Below are 5,960 nucleotides of genomic sequence, written 5' to 3'. Positions count from 1 at the left end.
ACAATCCTCATGTGATCGATGCCGAGAGTCCCCACCAGCCATACCAACCGTAGCCAATGCCATGTCTTACGTACCATGTCTTACGTACCGCGTTCGCATACCATGTACTATATACTATGTACCGCGTACTATGTACCATGTACCACGTGCCATGTACTGCATACCCTGCACCATGATCGACGTCCCATGTACCATGTCCTACGTACCATGTACCACCCACCATACCAGTTGCTGCTGTCCGCGACCGTTCATCCGTGTACCGCGAGACAAATCTGAACCACCACCATCCTACCACCAACCATCACCATTATTTTATTTAGGTATGTTTTTATTATTTTTATTTTATCATTATTATTGATGGTTTTAGGTTTTTGTTTCAAGGAGGATGCATCTAGAGATATATCAAACACAATTCGATTGAACTTAGCCTAGTTCAAACTTGATGTCAAGCAACCAAAGGAAGTATAAACGGTTAGTCACCACATTTTGATACCACAGCCGAACTCTAGACAATTTTTGGGCAACCCATAAGAGTCGACAAACATCATTCCATCAAGGTGACATTGTTCTTAAACCCTACACTTTTCCTTATGATTTTTAATCCTCAACTCTTTCTTTTTTCCCACCGATGACGGTATGATTTAAGTCTGGGGGGAAGGATGTTCCATACTATACTAATGCTACTTTCTATTTTGTTGGCATGAGACCTTTTTCCACANTAGGTAAATTACCTGTGACCTCATTATTCTACTCTTGAGTCAAATGATCACACAAAGCTTGGAAGCAAGGGGTAGGTAAATTACTGATGATCCCAGTATTCGCCTACACCTTTGATTAAAAAAAAAAAAAAGAGAAGAAGTTGGAAAAGGGAGAGGAAATGAATCATATGAAGAAAGTCTTGGCTTGAAGAGAGCCTACAAGCCTCTGACCGATTTTCCCTTGGTAAGATTTCACTTTTTATTATTGCTTAATTTATGTAAAGAGATGACAATGGAGATTCTGGAGACTCTAAAGAATTGTGTAATAAAGGAGCGTTGATGATTCTCATGGTGGATTACAAATGGAAGTTCCTAATGTCAAGGCGAAGAAGAGTGCAAAGACAATATCCCCAAAGATAAGTGAATTCCCAGTATTTTCAAAACCTTTTTTCCATGATTTATTCTGATTATTTGATTGAGGACAAGCAAAGTTTAAGTTTGGGGGAGTTGATAACATCATTATTTTATCTATTTTAGCAATAGTTTTAGTATGCATTTAGGAAGAGTTTAGTATGATTTCAATGCTTTATTGTTATTATCAAGTATTTTAGGTTTCAAGAAGGTTTTATAGCAAAAAGGACCAAAAGACAAGGAAAATACGTTTTAGGAAAGTTTCAGAGCTTTATAGTACGGGCAACTTTTGAAAAATTTACAGAACTCACATTTCGATGTACTTGGTGTCTATGGAAAGCTGAGCGAGTCATCTTTCTCCTCGTAGTAGAATCAAGTCAATCCATTCAATCATCAGGAAGTTATGCCCGATTTACCGAGACATGTTACAAACCGACGTAAAGAGAACCATCAAGCCAACGGGCTTTTATTGAAGGCCTGACCAGCGACCACCACAGCGGCCCAGTCCAAGCCTTCACCACGTTCTAGAAGCTTCCTACGCCGCCTCTTTCCATGCACTAAACAAGAGAAGACGTTTCTACGCTTAGAAAACCCTAAACCTAGACAAAACCCTATAAATACTCTTCAAAACCTAGGGTTTAGGGTGTGCCGAAAAGTACCAAGTGTGCCGAAAAGTGCCTCAAAGTAGCCCCTAAGAGCCGACGACCAGAGAAGAAGCCGCAAACAGAGCCCTCTCTCGTTCCATCTTTTGAAGCTTTGAAGATCCACCAACTCTTTCTATTCTATTTCTTCTGTTTTTTGTTTCTAAAGGAAGAAGATCCTACAACTTTGTTTGACAATCATTGAAGTAATATCTAAATCTCTTTTCTCTATTTATTCTTTTATGTTTATGAATTATTTAAATCTTGTTTTGATGATTCCCTTAAACATGCTAGAGTAGTTTTCTAGTTGGGTTTAAAGGAAAATCAAAGGGGGGAGATGATCTTAGTTTAGGTTGCAATTTTTAGGGTTTGTTAGATTTAAATTCTGTTTATTCTATGCTTTAATTCTAAGTCTTTACTTAATGCTTTAAGTTAGCCTCATGAACTAACTATGATCTAAAGTGTGTGTGCTTTGCCAAAAGCTTGCATGTGTGCTTGACCTAGCTTAGATGTATGGGGAGACATAGGAAGCACATACCCCTTACCTATAGAATTCCATGGATTAGAATCGAACCTGTTTTAAATGCTTTGATCTATGCGTCGTTGCCTGCGACAGTTGAGTAACGGGGTGTAGAGATCTTAGACGGTTAGCTTGAGAACTTTAAGTTAACGGTTCATTAGTGTTTTGTAGTCCGAGTTTTAGATAAACAAACTAACCCTAAACTTTCCTAGATAGATAGATCATTGAACCCCTACGATTCCCCTTGATGCCCAACGCTAGTTTTATTATTTTTATTTGCATTTTATTTACGTTTATTTGCTTGCTACAACCGTGAATACCAAAACCCCCTTTTTATTGAGTCCTAGCCTTACATCTCTTCCGACGGATTCTCTAAACAACAACTCTCTCTCTGTGGGATCGATCCTTAAATACTACTACCGATTAGTTGTGCACTTGGAGCAGTTGTGTGGTCTTTTTAAGGTAAAAGATTGAAGTGAAAAACCACGCACATCACTTTCCGAGAATTGACTGTCGGAAATGTGCGAGTGAGGACACAACATAGAGAAATATCATGTGGTGATTTGTAGGGACGACAATGTCTTTAAAGCCTCCCGGACGTAGTAAACCGACCGTCGGATATGGATGGGAACACGAGCCTAGTGATAGGACGTGAGGCCCATTAAAGAAAGTGGGTTCATGGAGTGGGAGTGGACATTGGGCCCACTAAGAGGTGCCAGTCGGGGCTTTACAAGTGATATCATAGCCAAACCCAGACGAGTGTAGATTCGAGTGGGCTCACACCGTCGGGGGTGACGGTTTTGCTGCGCAACGAGGGCGTTGCGATCTGTTAGTGGGGGTGAATTGTGACACCCCGTCTTGCGCAGAGGTTTAAAAGAATTGATTTGGCCACCTATATCACAAAAGTGCTCTTATCTTTTCGGTCAAAAGTCCTGAGAGAAGTCCACAGTTAAGCATGCTTATGCTGCAGTGGTCTCATGATGGGTGACCTTCAGGGAAGTGACTGTCGGAACTGGACGAGTGAGGACAAAACACAGGGAAAGATCATGTGGTGATTTGTAGGGACGACAACAAGTCTTTAAAGCCTCTCGGATGTAGCAAACCGACCGTCGGATATGGATGGGCTTACGGACCTAATGAGAGGACGTGAGGCCCATTAAAGAAAGTGGGCCCATGGACTGGAAGTGGACATGGGGCCTAGTAAGAGGTGTCGGTCGGGGCGTTACAAGTGGTATCAAAGCCAAACCCAAACGAGTGTAGATTCGAGTGGGCTCACACCGTCAGGGGTGACAGTCTTGGTGCGCAACGAGGGCGTTGCGATATGTTAGTGGGGGTGAATTGTGACACCCCGACTTGCGCAGAGGTTTAAAAGAATTGATTTGGCCACCTATGTCACCAAAGTACTGAGAGAACTCCACAGTTAAATGTGCTTATGCTGGAGTAGTCTCAGGATGGGTGACCTTCCGGGAAGTGACTATTGGAATTGTGCGAGTGAGGACAAAACACAGGGAAAGATCATTGTAGGGACGGTAACAAGTCTTTAAAGCCTCCTAGACGTAGCAAATCGACTGTCGAATATGGATGGGCTCACGGGTTTAGTGAGAGAACGTGAGGCCCATTAAAGAAATTGGGCCCATGGACTGGGAGTGGACATGGGGTCCACTAAGAGGTGACGGTCTGGACGTTACAATAAACAAGTTTTAAGAGAGCTTTGTGTAAAGCCTAGAGAAGAGGACTCTCAACCCTAAGAGCTTGTGTTCAAACTCTGCAAGGAGGACTTGCAAAACCACGTCGATATCGTTCCCGATCTCGGCCTTATCTTTATTGCTTCTTCGTCAAGTTTTGACGTTCTAAGCAAGATCCGTTCGTGAATCCGAGTTCTCCTAAAAGTTTAGTGTTCTCGTCCGTTAATTAAGCTTCCGCTCTCTACCACTTCCTTATTTCATTTCGATGTAAATGTTTTACTTAATTAAAAATCAAATATTCTAACCGAATAAGATTTAGGCAAGACTTTGATTGATTAAATCAACGACCAAGATTACATTTCTGAAAATCTGTAGCCAGCATTTTAACAAACTTTTTAACGAACGACTGATATTAGAACACGATTGTTGGGTATGAAATGAAAGATCCACTAGTATCCGTTTATTTTTTTTTGTGACCCTACGGGTAAAAAACATCATTTAGACATATTAAGACCATAGGGCAGATGACTTAATTAAGGCATAATACTAACGCACAATACTAACCATTTTAACGAAAAGTGTACCAAAACAAAATCATGGTAAAAAAGAGTCTAGTGAAGACTCGAGAGCTTTAATAGTAAATTAGAATTGGACCGATTCTAGAGCACGGGTTAAAATTTCTTTTCTTTATTTTGTATATTTTATTTAAATCACTATATATGTGATTGTTTTATTTGTTTAAAAAAAAAAAAAATTGGGATGAAATATCATGTCATGAAATTATGTTCTGAATATGATTTATGAAAAAACATCTATTTTGTAAGATATATTCTAGTAGATATAGATTTTGACCTGCAGTGTAATTTTGTTTGCTAATTTTATTTGATTTGGTTAGTGTTTAAATCTATATATTGTATTTTGATTGTTAATACTATAATTTAACCTACATTATACCGCATATTATTTTTTTTGTTACAGTGTTAATTTAACTAACTTAATTAGATATGTTTATTAATCTAATATTCATATTGTTAACAAAATAATAAAATAATATTTTACCTGTATAGCACCGAATTAATGACATTTTAAATTTATATTAATATCTACTCAAACACGTCCTGCTATATAACCCCGTCATGTGATATTTTAAACACCAAAGAAATTTTTTTGTAAAAGTCTAAATATATTACAAAAAAAAATAAATGTTTTAATAAAGTTTATGTTTTTTGGAAATTGAAATACATGTAATATTTGAACTTCTAATAAAGTTTAAATATTATTAATATCTTCAACATTTTATAAAATTTAAATGTTTCAATAATTGAAATATTTATAATCTTTGAAACATTAAAAAAGTTTAGACATTTGAAATTTTGCAAAATAAATAATCAGAATAAACCGCATAAAACTTTATAGTATGACTTTGAAGTATGACTTTATAGTATGATTTCAATGCATGATAAATCAATGTTCATGTTCATTCATATTTAGAATTATTTTGGTCTCTTTTTTATAGTATGACTTTGAATATTTGCCTAGTTTTCTTAGGCGATGTGGTTGAGATATTTTATACATTTTTATTCATCAGTTTTTTTTTTTTGGTAATGGACAAGGAGGCAAGCCTCCCTGTAATTTATTTAAACTGAAAAAATAGAACTACAACCGGACATGCCTCGGAAACGCAGTTCCACAGACATCATCCTCAATAAACGTCTCAACAACAAGTGGCGCATGATCTCAAATAAGTAAGCCTAAAGGCAAAGTAAACGCATAGTTGGCTAACCCGTCGGCTAGACGATTAGCTTCCCTATAAATGTGTGAAATGCGGACTATCCAGTCCCGAAATATAAAACCTTGGCACAAGCGTACCAGGAACGACACCGGATGAGCCTCACTGACCCCTGTCCTCGAAAAACCGACCACTAACTCTGAATCAACCTCCAGCTCCAACCGTACAACCCCCTTCCCCCACGCAATATGAAGTCCGTAGGACACCCCCCCCCCC

Source organism: Camelina sativa, chromosome 11 (assembly GCF_000633955.1).
Source record: "Camelina sativa cultivar DH55 chromosome 11, Cs, whole genome shotgun sequence".
Classification (NCBI taxonomy): domain Eukaryota; kingdom Viridiplantae; phylum Streptophyta; class Magnoliopsida; order Brassicales; family Brassicaceae; genus Camelina; species Camelina sativa.
This window is presented reverse-complemented; position numbering follows the sequence as displayed.